The 16,233-nt window shown below is 41.3% G+C and overlaps 1 protein-coding gene and 1 pseudogene across 3 annotated transcripts in view; one reads left to right on the forward strand and one right to left on the reverse strand.

The window, feature by feature from the left end:
- The window catches only part of Pcca (propionyl-CoA carboxylase subunit alpha), a 274,525-nt gene that overhangs the window by 22,406 nt on the left and 235,886 nt on the right, over positions 1-16,233 (reverse strand). The gene's annotated exons all lie outside the window — the stretch shown is intronic.
- Positions 3,422-3,899, forward strand: LOC150056722 (large ribosomal subunit protein eL29 pseudogene; annotated as a pseudogene).

Genomic DNA, 16,233 nt, shown 5'->3' on the forward strand with positions numbered 1-16,233 from the left:
AGAAAACCATTCAGTTGTCTGGCTGTTTAATGATGTAAAACTGGTGATGTCGATAGGTTGTAGTATTGATGAGATGTGCCCCTTTTAACACTCCACTGACATTTATGAATCAGTTCAAATTCAGGATTTTATTTTGTAACTGGTAAGCTGGTTACTAACGTGAGGATTTTCTGGTTTGTTTTTGTTTTGTTTTGGTGCCTTGTACATACGAAGTACTTACTCTACCACAAAGCTGCAAAGTCAACCCTGAGTTTCGGCCTTTGGCACTAGCAGTAAATAATATGCCACAAGCAAGCACAAAGGCAGTAAGCAACAATCTCAGGTTTTGTTTGGTTTTGGTCAGTTGTGGGGCTTGAACCCAGGACCTGGGCACTGTCTCTGACCACAGCTCCACTTCCAGTTTTCTGGTAGCTAACAATACTCACATGGACTTCCCTGGCCTGGCATACTTCAAACTGTGAGCCTCAGATTTCAGCCTCCAGAGTAGCTAGGATTACACAGGTGTGAGCCACCAGTGCCCAGATCCTGTTTTGTTTTTATAATCACAAGTCTCTATCCAGGCCAACTATGCTAAGATAAGCAACTTCTTTTCTCTAACAACAGTGGCTCCAGATTAAATCGAAAGGGGAACATCAGAGCCAGCATTTACTACCACAAGGACATCATTCTTGTGCCTTCCTAAGGCCACTTGCCTTGTTACCAAATCACCTGCATCTTCATAGACCCTAAAGGGAGGAGGACAGAAACCTCCATCCATCCTAAGAAAGTGAGCCCGCTGGTAGGCCTGAACATCACATGAGGTCTCTGGTAGGAAGGGAAACATTGAAAAGACCCTGTGGGCTTCAAAGAGCCTCTCTCTAGTAGAGGGAGACTGTCCCACTTCCTGGGAGCTCAACACGTGCAAGGCACAGTGTATAGGTGTACACACGAGGAAGAGGCCCAGGCCCAGGTGCCCTCAGCCCCAGTGGGCACCCAGGCCACAAAGGCAATGTGCTGAAGTAAATGGCACTTTCACAGCCACAAAAGCAAGTCCATTTACAAAGAACTACACAGAGCTCCTCAAGTAGAACATGTGCATTCTATGTGATCATGACACATTATGAGTAGAATGAGTCATTTTTTTCACACAGAAAAAATATTATAGATCTTTGAAAGGCCTGTACTCAATTATGTAACAATGCCAACATCTGTTAAGAGCACAGGCTGTTTCTTTTCGGCACCCTGGATTGTTTTATGTAATTACAAGTTTATAAGGTAGTTGGTAAACCAGTAAGAGGGTACCTTTTTTAAAAGCACCATGTAATTTGGGGTACAATGGAGTGTTCCCTTGAAAATCTATAATCAGGGCAGCATCAACTTACAGAAAAGTACAGGAAATGTTATAACAACACAATTATGTAAATAAGTGCACAGGTAGGAAAGTGTGCCGTTTTGCTATAGTTCATTGCACCCTCCCTTTCTATTCTATCTGAATTGCTCATCTCAAGTTAAAGTACTTATTTCCCAGAGTTACAGAATAAATGAACCTGGAAGGCGGCACCAGGAACGCTAAGCCTCTCCTCCTCAAGTTTCTCATCTTGGGCTGGAGCCCACATGCTGGGAAGATAGGCCAGAGCTCAGACCTCTCCCATAGTGCTCTGGTGAGTCTGTGGATTGCTTGATGATAAAATATTTTTACTATTCTGAAGATCACAATCACCACAAAAATTCTGAATTGAACACGCCAAAATGTTCACTTGTATTAGACAGAAATCTAGAAAGTAAAATACAGAAAGGCAAAGCAAACAAAATAAGAGATGATTGTGATGCTGTGTAGTAGACTGCTGGCCAAAAATATCAACTCAGAAAACAGCCCAACAAGTCTTCACACATGTCTAAACAAGTACAGATGACTGGGAACAACCTCTTTCAGAGGACTGCTTAGCAATTCCAGTCTGTAATTTCATCTATCTTAAAAGCTTAAGCTGTGCTACGAGTAGACTGTTGTAACTTGTATATCATTCATTGTATATTACAGGTCAGACAGAGCTGAAATGGGTAAGACTTGCAAAGCCACAAATTCAGTCTGGGAAAAGGAAATGGGCCTTACCAAAGATGACAGAAAGCCACATTCTTGGAAGCATATCGGCCTGCATTGGATGTCTCCTAAAGACCAACTGCCTATTTTTGACCTAGGGAACATAATATTTTTTTTTGGGGGGGGGGAGGCTTGAACTTGGCCTGGATACTGTCCCTGAGCTCTTCAGCTCAAGGCTACCCTATCCTTAAGCCAAGTCCCACTTCCCATATTTTAGAGGTTAATTGGAGATAAGAGTCTAAGGTCCTTTTGGGCCCCGGCTGGCTTTGAACCTTGATCCTTAGATTAAGGTTCCTAAGTAGCTAGGATTATAGGCGTGAGTCACTGCGCCCAGCTCCATAACTTTTTTTTTTTTTTGGCCAGTCCTGGGCTTGGAGTTAGGGCCTGAGCAGTGTCCTTGGGTTTTTGTTGGGAGCCAGAGTGGAATCAAACTGTACCTTGATTTGCATCAGACAATGGCTTTATTGTCTTAGTGTTTTCTGGCCTTATTCTGTTTAAATGACTTGAGATTTACCACATGAATGTAACACCTGGAAGTTCCCTGGTTTCAAGAAGGGATATAAGCCGTGAGTTGAGAATAAACGGGGCTGCAGTCTTTACCTGGGCTGCAGACCTCCTGGACCCCGTGTGTTTGTCTCTATTCTATTTTTTCCAGTCCCTGCCCCCTATTTCAGGAACCCCAATTTGCTGCCGGTATCAGGGCTAGAGCTCTACCACTTGAGCCACAGCCCCAGTGCTGACTTTTTTCTATGTATGTGGTACAGAGGAATCGAACCTGGGTCCTTGTGCATGCTAGGCAAGCACTCTACCACTAAGCCAAACTCCTGGCCCCAAGAATGTAACTTCTAAGAACAAATTTCACCTCTAAAAATTGAGTGATTGCGTTGGAGATTACTTTATATAGATTTGCAAAGCATCTAGTAAGTGTCAATATTTTCCAAATATAAATTCTGGTCTGCTTCCAGGCATTTCTAATTGCCATTACATGACATAATGGTAGATTTTATTTGTGCATTTTGTGCCTTGGAATATGTTGTAGCATTCTAATTTTAATTCTAGCTGTATAGTTTCATATATGTGAGCATAAAAATTAAATTCTTCAACTACTACACCTAGCTCTGAGATCAAAGAAAAGACTTTGGTTCCACTAATACTAAGAATTTCTAGATGAGGTAGTACGGACTCTGAGGGTTGTGTTTTCCTTAGACAATTAAGAGGCACCTAGTAAATTAAAGAAACCATTCAGTTCATTCATTCAAAAGACATTTACTTAACAAGCATAACTGGGCATTATAAGAATGCAAAAAAATCCAGGCGCATCAGCTCCTGTGTTAGTGGTTCAGACATGGCCAAGTCCAAGAACCACACAACGCACAACCAGTCCTGGAAATGGCCCAGAAATGGCATCAAGAAACCCAGATCACAAAGATATGAGTCTCTGAAGGGGGTGGAGCCCAAGTTCCTGAGGAACAGGCATTTTGCTAAGAAACATAACAAGAAGATGCAGGCCAACAACGCCAAGGCCATGAGTGTGCAGGCCAAGACCGTCAAGACCCTGGTGAAGCCCAAAGTAGTGAGCAACAAACACAAGCTCCCTGAGCAGGCCACACGCAAGTTCCAGGGACTCGTCTACATCGCCACCCCAAGCTGGGGAAGCGAATCTGTGCCTACATCGCCAAGGGCTGCAGGGTCACCTGGCCCAAGGCCAGGGCCCCGACCCTGGCTAAGGCCAAGGCTAAGGCAACAAGCCAAGGCCGAGGCTCCACCTGCCACTCCAGCTCAGGCCCAGGCCCCAGACTGTAAAGGTGCCCAGGCCTTGTGAAGGCCCCACCACGAAGACCTCTGTCTGCTGGTGAGGACAAGAGGACTGCTGTGGCTCCCTAGCTGCCATATTCAGGGGACCAGTAGCTGGTGTCATTTCTACCAATAAACCTGAGGCAGGATCTGGGGGGGAAAAAAAAAAGGGAAAAAACCCCCCACCATAATCTGGATAAAGAGAAAAGACATTCATAAATACTATGATATGTGACATACACACAAACACACACTAAAGGAAGCATGATGGTATACTTGGCTATTCAGGAGATGCAGATAGGAGAAGCACAGTCCAAAGCTAACCCCAGAAAATTAAAGGGAACTCTGAAAAACAAATTAAAAGTAAAAATGGTAGAGTGCTCTTTTTTTGCTTAGTGCAAAGCTCTGAGTTCAATCTCTAATACCATAAATAAAAATATACTTAGAATGTGATTCATATATAGTTGGCTAGTTAGGTTTGACTTTTAATTCCACCAATTAAAAGCTTAGAAATGTTCTTTAAATTTTCTGCATCTCAGATTTCTTACATATAAAATGTGGCTTCATCAAAATGCTGTTCTAAGGATTAAATTCATTCTTATATGAAGGATGCTCAGAAGAGTGCCACAGAAGTCTCTGATGGCCATTTTATATATAACAATGGTATTTGTTGTTATATCTGTTGAGGGAAAATTTAAGTGAAAATTTGGACACAGGGATGCTACAGACAGGACAAATGTTAGGCAAATTAGTTTTCATTATACACGTTCACCTTGAGAGAAGAGCTGTTCAAACCTCCTGTGAGAATACAGACATGGCCTGTGGTAATCCCAGAATGGTACAGCCTCAACTGGCTCTGTTGGCCTGTCATGCCCACATTAACTATCTTACCCAGTGAGGTCCAACCTCAAGGCCTTGGTCTGCTTCACCCTATCTTCTACTACTTCTCAGAGGGCTTTCCTGAAAATTCAGGTTATTTTTTCTTCGCATTCTTAACTTTGGTTCCTTTTTGTTTATAATTATGCCAACAGTGTTACATATTAACTGCACCGAATAGGTAACCCTGTCTGGCTGTGCTGATTCCACAAGCACTTTTCCTCTACTCCCATCCTTCAGTCTTAGGTGACCGTGTATTTATCTCAGATCCTAAAATCCATGCCAGCCAGCCAGCATAAAGCTGTTTTTAAGTTTATAAACAGGAATTACTCAGTGATTTTCAGAGTCTAGAGGGCCCAAAATGCCAAAGCAACAGCCAAATGCTTTAGTCTCAGAAGTTAGGATGTTTTCTTACAGATTCATTTATAAATAAATCTGACTAATCAAATCTAATTGTTACTTACAAAAATTCTACACAGAAAAAAAAATGCTACACAGAATCCAATGAAGTAAGACTAGAAGATATTTCCCCTGCATCCATAATTTGGACAGTCGGAATACTAAATATCCACTTCTCTGCTCCCCTTTCACCTGAAGGCTGTCAGGGTATGTGGGTTAGGTGGCACCTGCTGAACACCCCTACTCTGTGGGATCTCTGCTCATTTTCACTGGATCAGAGGCTGGGCTCTGCTGGTTCACAGGCTAAGAAACTGGACTCTATCTAGATGCTTAGAGATGGGATGTTTCTTGTCAGGCTCAGAAGAAATAGATATGTACATCACCTTACAAATTCATGATACAAAATAGACTTGCACAGGGAACCAGCATGTCCACTATCTCCAGTGTGAATACTTAAATTATATTCAGTGGTTGTCTGATAAATACAGTAGTAGAAGAAGAGGTGTTACCTGGTTCTGAAAAGTGCTCTCCACTGCGATCACATGCATAGTGCTTCTCACACTAGGCACACCAGAAACCCCTGGGGACTTGTTAAAATGCACCGAACCCCCTTTCCTCCCACACACACCCTGGAAACATCTGAGTCAGGACCAGCCTAGGCTTGCATCTAACAAGATCCCAGGAGATACTGGTGTGGGTGGGCACCACAAGTCATAATGGACGGAGACCTCAGTTCTGGCACAGTCTTCCCAAGGGGAAGTGAACTCACTCTAACCTTAGCTGGAAGGACACCTCTAAAGTCTGCTGCCATGACTCATCTTCCAGGTAGGGGTATCTGCTCTTAGTGGCACATTAAATCCTTCTATGGGAACATCAGAGATCAGACTAAGAAGTAATGAGTACAGGTTGGGAATACAGCAGAACTAGAAGTCTGACTCTGTGTGATCTTCCTATAGCATATTATTTCATTTCTATGCCTCAGTCCCCTCCATCTGTTAAACAAAAAGAAACACTACTCATTTTGAGGAACTTTTGGGGAGGAAAGGGGCAGAACTTTGATTATTAACTGGGATTATAGGCATAAGCCACCAAACTGAACTTGGGGAACCTTAAAAAAAATAGCAAAAGGAAAAAAACAAACATGCAAAACTACTTTATGGATTTAAACTGAGGCTTAATGGTACAGCTCATGACTAGCATGTACAATGCCCTAGGTCTGGTCTACAGCAAGCACATAAACACACGGACGGGGCAAAGGAAAAAGGAAGATTGGAATGAGACAAAAAGTGTTTGGTATAATGCTTAACCGACATGTACCCAGTTAAGGACTAAATTGTGTCCTTAAAAAATGAAGACTGGAGCTATAATTCCCACATAACTGTATTTGGAAATAGGGGCTGGAAGGAGGTTCTGCTGTTTGGTTGGCATTTTTTTTAAAAATGAGGTCTTGCTATATACTCCAGGCTAGCCTCAAACTCATGATACTCCTAAGTGCTAAGATTATAAGTCTGGCTGAAATTAAGGCTTAGTAAGGTGAGAAGATTGGGACTCTATCCAACAGGGCTGGTGTTAAAAAAAATAGAAAGAGACTCTAGGACTGCACATGTAGAGGAAAGGGTGTGTGAATACAGACTGGAGACCTTATGGTCTGGAAGTAAATCGATAGTAAAGAAGATCACAGTGCTCAAAATGTCTTTTGAGAGACAGGTCCTCTTAAATGTCTGTGAATTTTTAGAGGGGAAGTTGTAACTGCCCAAAATCTGGTCAACTGAGGATTGCTCTTATTCATTCATTCATTCATTCATTTATTTATTTGGGGTCATGGGACTTGAACTTGGCCTGGGTGCTGTCCCTGAGCTCTTCACCTCAAGGATACTGCCTACCCTTGAGCCAAGCCCCACTTCCCTTTTTTTAGAGGTTAATTGGAGATAAAAGCCTCAGGAACTTTTGTGTCTGGGCTGGCTTTGAACCTTGATCCTCAGATCTCAGCCTCCTGAGTAGTTAGGATTACAGGCGTGAGCAACTGCACCCGGCTGAGGATTGTTCTTTCGAAGGGTTGGTTTATTAAAAACTGTGGGGTAGGGCCGGGAGTTTGGCCTAGTGGTAGAGTGTGTGCCTAGCATGCATGAAGACCTTTCTTTGGTACCACATACATAGGAAAAAAAAAGCCAGAAATGGTGCCATGGCTCAAGTGGTAGAGCTCCAGCCTTGCGAAATCCCAAGAGCCCAAGGACAGTGCCTAAGCCCTGAGTTCAAGGCTCAGGACTGGCAAAAAATAAAATACTGGGGAAGCTAGAAGTCCTAGAAATGTCAGTAAGGTAACTTCTGATGGAATGTATAAAACTACTGCAAAAATGGTTAAGTATAAATTCCTTGAAAAGGAACTTCAATGTTAAAATTATATGCACGTGTGTGTGTGTGCATCCCTCAAAGGAGAATTCTGAACAAATGATAAAATAAGTGCTAGATGGTTTAAATATAACCTGAAGAAGCATGACTTGCAATCTTGCTGAAGTCTTTGTAGGATAGGGAGAAGCTTTCTGTTCACTTCAGAATGAATCATTTCATTCTGAAGAAGGATCAGAAGTGGACTGAATTAGACTTGTTTAGCTCCTTCCTGGGGTGGTGAGATTCCTTTCTTACCTGATTTTTACTTTAACTGAATTTAGAGACAGAATAATCTAAAAGTTGACTCTAAACACTGTCTTATTTTTCAAAAAACGAATTTGTAATTCTTTCTCTCTGAGCCTTACTTAATTGAACCCTCCTTCAAAACTATAATAGAGATTCAGCTTGGAGACAATAAATTCCTTGCCACTCCAGAAAAATCTCAAGCAGCATCAATTTGAAACACAGTTTCAAACCAAACAATAGTTTTGCTTGTTATTTTAGAGTGTTTTTGTTTTTCTCTTCTTTTGTGTTGCCTTGAAAACTGGCATCTGTAAAAGGAAAACCTCCATGCTAGGGAACAAACCCAGGGCTTTACTGCTAAGCTTTTTTTTTTTTTTTTTTTTTTAAAAAAAACCCAGCCTTGAAAAAACGTTTTTCGGGGCAATCAAGACAACCATGCGTAAGATTTGTTTACCTTAGGAAGTATGACAAAGTTCACACAGGCTTTCATCTTGCTTTTGTCACTAAACCTAATAGGACAAGTAGACTTTCTTGTTGCTTTGCAGTGAAGTGTGGAAGTGGCGGACAGTCCCTGCGAACCGCTGGAAACATACACTATGCATGGTACGAAGGCTGGAGGTAACCTAAGATATGGCTGGTCCCCACATAAAGCTGTCTCCAGACACCCCATGGGCTGTCCTATTATTCTGCCAAATAAAAAAAGGTTGAGTAATACCAGAAAGATGAGGATGAAGCCATGTGGCCTAGAAAAAGTGAGGCCTGAACCAGAAAAAAAGTAACTGGAAGCCAATGCCAGTTGCTCATTCCTGTAAGCCTAGCTACTCAGGAAGCTGAGAACTGAGGATCATGGTTCAATTTAATGTCACTAATGCGGATGATGCCAATAGATTTGTGCCACTTCTCTCTGTCTTCTCTATTGGGAAGTAATAGCAGGTGTAAGTATATTGATCATATAGCTGGTACAAAGAAGACATTCAATAAATGTGCATGTATGTATATATATATGAAACAATCTTTAATTTGTGGGAAAGAGCAAATAATGCATCTCTAATTTGGTAAAAGGACAAAGCAGATCACTGTAAGTACATCCAGTAAGAAGAATGGCATTCTCCATTCTAATAGAGTAAGAACATTCACATCTGCCAGTTTCTCTCAGAAAGAAATTTTAGGGGGTCTGGGAAACGTAGCTAAATTATTTTGAAATTTATTTTTGTCTAGACATGACTGAAATTTAGACATCGGTTCACAGTGTCACTAACGTTCACCTTGCGTGAATGCCCTCATGGTCAGGAGAGCAGAGGAAATGATTTGGCATGAATTTAATTTGAGAATACTTAGAGAATGACAGGAGTTTCTTGACAGGAGCTGGGAAGACCCTGGCACCTCTGACTATAACTGCTGTTGCGGGCCTTGGAAAGTCAGTACCTGTCTCCTCTAAAACAAAGGCCTGTAAATTGTTAGGTGCTGAAGAGGATAGAGAGATGACACTGCTTTATCATGACATAATTTGCATTTCTTTCTCAAGCTAAAGAACAATGGGAATCTTGGATATATTTGTATCTCAAAACCAAATTCAGGTACATTTTTGTTTAGTATGCATCGTTTTTTCATATTCTGATTTTCATTCTTTTTTTTGTAAGTGTTGGGGATCAAACCCCGTAACTATGAATGCTAGCAAAGCACTCTACCACTGAGCTATACCCAAGCCCTTTTAGTTATTTTTTATAATGTAAAAATGAGAGGAAAAAGTAGGAGTATAATTTTTGCGAAAATAATTCTGAAGTTCATGAGGAAAAAAACCCTAATTCCCAGTGCTATAAAATTGAACATCCTGACACTAACATCTTTGCTGTCAAATTCTGTAATTTCTCCATTATGTCCCCCACTTCTTTGCTATTGTTAAATCCATGTTGATTAGGGGAGAGAGAACTATGGAGTCCAGAGACAAAGCGGATCCCGGAGTTCCTGGGAGAGGACAGAATACAGCTTCTGCTTTCCATCTCCTTCGAAGGCGTGCTCTCAGATCTCCCTGTGGGATTCTGCGAGATCTGAGACTCAGGCCTGGAATTCAAGTTGCTAACCATTTCCCAAGCTCGAGGTACTTTCATGCTTCCACAGCTGCAGCTCATGGATTTGTGTCCTACTACACTATTCTTCCCATTTCCCTTTGCTGGGTTGAGTCATAATTATTCCTTCAGTGAAAAGTACCATTTTCTCCTAAAATCCTGTGATAAATGACAGTCAGGTGCTGGGTTTCCATATTACACTAAAATTACCTGTTTAGTTTTCTAGTCAAACAGAAAAAGAAAGTTAACTTTTTAGTCGAGAGACCTGACAAACATCAGGTTAGCCAAGTAACCAGAGTAATATCACTAGGTATTAGAATAAGTGTTTCCTAATTACAAACTCTTGAGGACAAAATGTTGTTTCTGTTGCATTCCTACCAAAACGTACAACATCTAATTATAAGAAAACCTCAGACAGATTCAAGCTGAGGAACTTCTATGAAAATATGCAGGCTAACTTTAAAAATGTTAAAATCACAAAGCCAGACTCAGAACTCACTGTTCTAGATGAATAGAGACTGAAAAGAAAAAAATGAATGTAATGTGCGATTCTGATCTTAGACCAGAAAAAGGCATTCATTTCTTCTACTAGAAAAATCAGTAGTTTCACAGGCTGGCCAAATTTCAAATGCTGACAGATTAGAAATAGTACTGAACCAATACAGTTAATTTCCTGATATTGATAATTATACTGCCCCATGGCTCTATATGAGAATGTAGTCTTGTGCTGAAGAAATATACTCTTAAGTATTATTAAGCATTTTGGTGAAATGGTACAAAGAAAACTACCTGTCTACAGATAGGAGGAAGAAAAAAAAGACACATTAAAGCAACTATAATAAAATGTTTACAACTTGGGAATCAGAGTGAAATTATATGGACTGTTTGTACTGTTTTTGAAACTTTTCTGCTAAGTTTGAAGTTATTTCAAAGGATGTTTAAAATTTAACAATTTTGTTTTAAACCTAAGAACTTTTCCTTTTAGATGAGAAAAGTAAGTGTGGGGTTAAAATTGTGGATTCTGTGTCAGGGACGCTGAGAAAATCTGCAGTCATTACTTTTAAAGTGAAATCAATGGTTACAGGGACTGCTAATTGGAAGTTGGCACAGGTCCAGGTCTCTGACACTGTCTCCCAAATTAACCCAACAAACTGGACAGAAGAGCAGTAAAAGGTATTTTTTTTTTTACTGTTCAGTCCTGAATGAGAAAGAACAGTTCTAATAACACTGAGATATCCATCCATCTGCTATTCTCACAGGATTTACAAACTAAAGCCTCCATCTTTGCCCAAAATACCTGCAAGTTAACAAAAATATCAAGGACTATATGTGCACAATTTGTCTTCGGATGCTGCCGGCCAGCAGCAGCAGTAACATCTCCACCCTTGCTATGAGAAAAACCAAAGGACTTCACAAGTAACAAGATTGACATGACAAAGAGGAGCGAGACTGCCTTTACCACCAGGAAGTACACACTCCCATCTGGAACACAGACATGCGGAGAGAAATCAGGGACCAGGTACGGTGTAGTCTATTGTAAGCATGATGAGGAAGGAAGGATAGGAATTAGATCAATACACACTTTTTTTTTTCCAGTCCTGGGGCTTGAACTCAGAGCCTGGGCACTGTCCCTGGACACTTTCTGCTCAAGGCTAGCACTTTGCCACTTGAGCCTCAGCACCACGTCCAGCCTTTTCTGTGTATGAGGTACCGAGGAATTGAAACCAGGGCTTCGTGCATACTAGGCGAGCACTCTACCACTAGGCTATGCTCCTGGCCCCTCAACACACACTTGAAAGTAATTTTGAATGCTCAGCCGCATATAGAAATGAAAATTTCAATTCTACCTGTGAGGACAATTGCATCTTTAAAAAAAAAAAAGCATGAGGATCAAACCCAGGGCCTCACAAATGCTAGGCAAGTGAAGTGCTCTAACCACTGAGCGACAACTACAATCTGAAAAGCATTTTTATTTAAATTCTCCAACAACAGACTACATGGTCTTGTAAGCAGCTTATCCTCTTATAGTGGGTATATTTAAGCACATCCAACTTAGATCTTTCAAGTAGTACCAGAATGCAAAATTCCTACACTGTCTACCCTTCCTCTTTAGAAGTCTACAAGCCCAGATTTCTCAATGGACAATTTTCTTAACTGGTACTCAGAGGCACGGTAGATTTGCACCTCACTGATTCTACAGCACACTCTTCCAGTACTGACAACAAAAACGGTCTCTAGATATTACCAAATATTCCCTAAAGGTTGCGGGAAAGTGCCTACATTTGAAAATCACTGCCTAAAGAGCCTTTATAAAGGCATTTTTGTTTTCTGTCAATGTATTGAGAAAATGAAATACCATAGCATTTCAGAGGAGAGGCCTCAGGCTTCTGGCGTAGGAAAGATGTGAGACAGACCTTGGAGTACAAGAGCAGAGGTGTAGCTCAGTGGCAAGGCACTTACCTAGTATGTATGCAAAGTCCTCGATTAGATCCCCAGAATACACACAGATGCATACACGTGTACAATACACATACACACAAAGAAGAAAAGAAAGTAAGTTTCAGGAATAGGAGTAGTACAAGTGAAAGTGTGGCAGTGAAAAAAACTATTAAGATAATCCTAAAGACCCTCAAGCAGAAACACTCACTAGAAGATAAGGTTGAAAATGTCTACAATATATTGAAAGAATTGCAAATCTAAAGTCAGGATTGCTGCAGAGGCACCCATGTCATAGAAAATTGTTAAACTTGACTTAAGGTATGCCAACTTTTAATACTGTATACTCAGCAAAAGCTGGAAGTGGAGGTATGTGATTCAAGTGGTAGAGCAAGCAAGGTAAATGACAACAAGACCCTGAGTTCAAGGTCAGGTTCAAGTTGAAGGGAAGCAGCTATGCTATACCAGACTTCAGGACACAGCAAACCTTCCTTCTGTTCTGCCATCTTCAATGTCTCTCTGCTCTAGTAAGTGACAATCTTATTTTAAATGCCTCTATGTGCAAGAAAACCCTCTGGCAAAAGACATATCCAGCCATCTCTGCTCCAAGTCAATGAACTTTTTCCAAGTCCTTCTTACCCTGCATCCCCAACAACTTGTGCAGGGGGACCTCTAGGCAGACTAGTGCTCAGGTTTTCTATGGGTGACAACCCAACATCACCATTTAACTATATCACAGGCAGCCACTCTCCAGAGTCTTGCTAATTGAGATGCAGACTTGGTAAAAATATTTTTATTTGAAAAAAAATGGAGAAAGGGAGCCCCAAATATTTACATTTAGAAGAGATTTAAAATAAGAGCGTTACAAATGCAAATGAGCTTGTACAAACCAAGAGCTTTCAATCTGCAGCCTCCTGCAGAGCCCGCCTCTAATTGCAGCACCTTCTGCCAAGCATCTACATTAAATGAAGGCGCTTTCTCAAGGCTAAAAAAAGTTATTAAGAGTGTAAGCTTTGGCCATTATTTCACAATTGAGTTACCCTCGATCCCAAGGGTAATGTTCTGCAGCTGTCTGCAATGAGTCAGTACTTTCTTTTCATTCTTTCCCTTTGCTTTTTTTTTTTAATTTCTTTTTTGGTAAATTACCCTTTGCATGTGTGCCTAGGATTGTAAGTTTGGATCTGCTTTCTGCTACCGTGAATAGCTTCCCCCTCCCCATCCCGGTCCTGGGGCTTGAACTCAGGGCCTGGGCACCTTCTCTGAGCCTCTCTGGGCTCAAGGCTAGCACTCTACCACTTGAGCCATGATTTCACTTCTGGCTTTTCCTGAATTTGTTTATTAGAGGTAAGAGTCTCTCAGACTTTCCTGCCCAGGCTAGATTCAAACTGTGATCCTCAGATATCAGCCTCCTGAGTAGCTAGGATTACAGGTGTGAGCCACCAGCACCCATCCTCTGTCTGCTTTTTAAGAAAGGCAAAAAGATCATAGCAAAGTCATATGGTATTTTTTCACATTAGTAATAAATGATTCCTAGATCAGGAGTATACATATATAATAAAAAGCTGCTCCCCCACAGCACCACTTCTGGAAATTTTTTTCTATGTATGTGGTATCGAGGAATCGAACCCAGGTCTTTGTGCATGCTAAGCAAGCACTCTACCACTAGGCAAAACTCCCCACCCCATTTTTTATTTTAAAGAAAAAGAAAAAAGTCGGTATCATTTTTTTTTCAGGTGGGAAAACAACACATTTCTGGGGCTGTAAACCAAGGAGAGTGGCTTTCTGCTCCATTCTTACCCACTGATCTGTTAAGATTTGATGGAATTGATTGCTTTTTTTTTTTCCAGTCCTGGCTTGAACTCAGGGCCTGAGCACTGTCCTTGGGCTTTCTCAAGGCTAGAGCTCTACCACTTGAGCCACAGCACCACTTCCAGCTTTTTCTGTGTATGTGGTACTGAGGAATCGAACCCGGGTCTTTTGTGCATGCTAGGCCAGCACTCTACCACTAGACCAAACTCCTAGTCCCTGGAACTGATTTTTGAGGGTGTAGTCTTTGCATATGAATCTTGCATTTTCTTTTTTTTTCATGTATTTTTTTATTGTAATTAATAGAAGGGTTGCATGATATTTGCCAGATGGATGGTGCATTGATTCCCATACATTGATGCCCTTTCACATGTCTTGGTCCCCATTTCCCTCCCCCCCCACCCCTACCCCTCATCTTGTTTTCCCCCATTGAATCTTGCATTTTCTTAAGTAATCACCTGTTATGTAAATTATGTGAATCTTAATAACCCACATTAGCATTCAGAGAGTACTTAGTGGTTATATTTGTCGTTCAGTTTCAGAACATGCATTTATTTACCTTAGAGTTAACAACACAGACGGGTGTCAGGCAGGTAAGGATGGCAGTGTGTTCGTACAATTATATCATCTGATGACACTGGAGCTGTTTTAGTTTGTGTAAATACCTTCTAACAATTAAATCACAATGGACGCATTTTTCTTTTCAGAACACATCTTTGTCACTGGGTAATGTAGTGACAGTGTTTGTTTTTCAAAACTACCACAATATAATCTGGACAAGTACACCAATTATACCAAGCACAAGAGTAGCTACCTCCCAAATCATAGTCTAATGGCAGCAGCATCGCCATAGAACTTGTTAGAAAAGCAACTGTGGAGTCCTAGATGTCCAGAGTAAGTCCTGAGGGTGGCAATCTGCAACTGATTCCAGGATGCACATGGGTGTATAGGAAGAGGGCACTCAGCCTGTTGGCCTGTATTGGGTCACATGAAAGAACCCACAGCCAGACTCTAGTGGCTCACACACGTAATCCTAACTACTCAGGAGGCTGAGATCTAAGGATCACAGTTTGAAGCCATCCCAGGCAGAAAAGTCTGTGAGCCTCTTTTCTCCAACTAACTAAAATAAATAAATAAAAATGCAGAAGTGGAGCTGTGGCTCAAGGGGGTAGAGTGAAAAAGCTAAGGCCTTCAGTTCAAATCCTAGTACCTGCACCCATAGAAAAGAGCCTCATGTACATTAAATGCTCCATGTATACACAGCTGCAGAATTACTATGTAACCGAAGACATTTCTGGACTCAGGGACCAGCAGTGTTTACATTCTCTAGAACCTGGATAACTGGCATTTCTTTCCTAAGCACTATAACATATATGTACTGACAGTGAATTTTGGAAACTTGAATTACTCTCTTGAAATGAAAACAGCCTAAGTAAAACAATTCCTTTAGAAGACTTCCTGGCAATCAGATTACAAGCAGAAGAGAAATACAACTTTTAAAGAACTGCTATCATGAGTTTTCCACACTAGACACGAGTGTAGAGTTATTATCTGAAAGCATCCATCCATCTAATACCTGAGCGCTAGAAATGCTCACTGTCCCTGCACTGACTATTTTGTAAGTGACTACAATGACAAGGTTTTGTTCAAGTTCAGCATGGATCTCAGATGCCCTAATTTAAGCATCCTGCCTTACCACCAGGTCTACCAAAGCAAGCTGGTTCTGAGTAAACACTGAAGGAGGCAAAAGATGGGAAAGAAAGCAAGGGCTTCACAAGCCAGCGCTTTAAAGAACAAAGTGTTTAATACAGAAACCCAGCCCCAATCCCCACAGCCTTGCCGCAGTCATGAAAGTGATGGGTGGATGGTTCCTTTCTTTAATACACCCGATCACTCCCCTTCCTCCTCTTCAGTCCTCACTCCTTCTGCTTTAACTGAGATATTAAAGCTATCCTTTCCTTTTGATTTTAAACTGAGAGAAAGAGAAGTGAGGGAGGGACTGGAGAAAGCCAGTGTGAAATTGAAATTGTCTCAAGCCAGTATCTCTCAGCGCAGCTCTGGGTCCTATCAATGCATCAAATAGGCAGCAATGAAAAGCAACAAAGCAAGCCTCACCTAACCAGAGAGTTTGTGCTCACACCACCAGGG

Source organism: Megascapheus bottae, chromosome 11, assembly GCF_031878675.1.
Source record: "Megascapheus bottae isolate mThoBot1 chromosome 11, mThoBot2.hap1, whole genome shotgun sequence".
Classification (NCBI taxonomy): domain Eukaryota; kingdom Metazoa; phylum Chordata; class Mammalia; order Rodentia; family Geomyidae; genus Megascapheus; species Megascapheus bottae.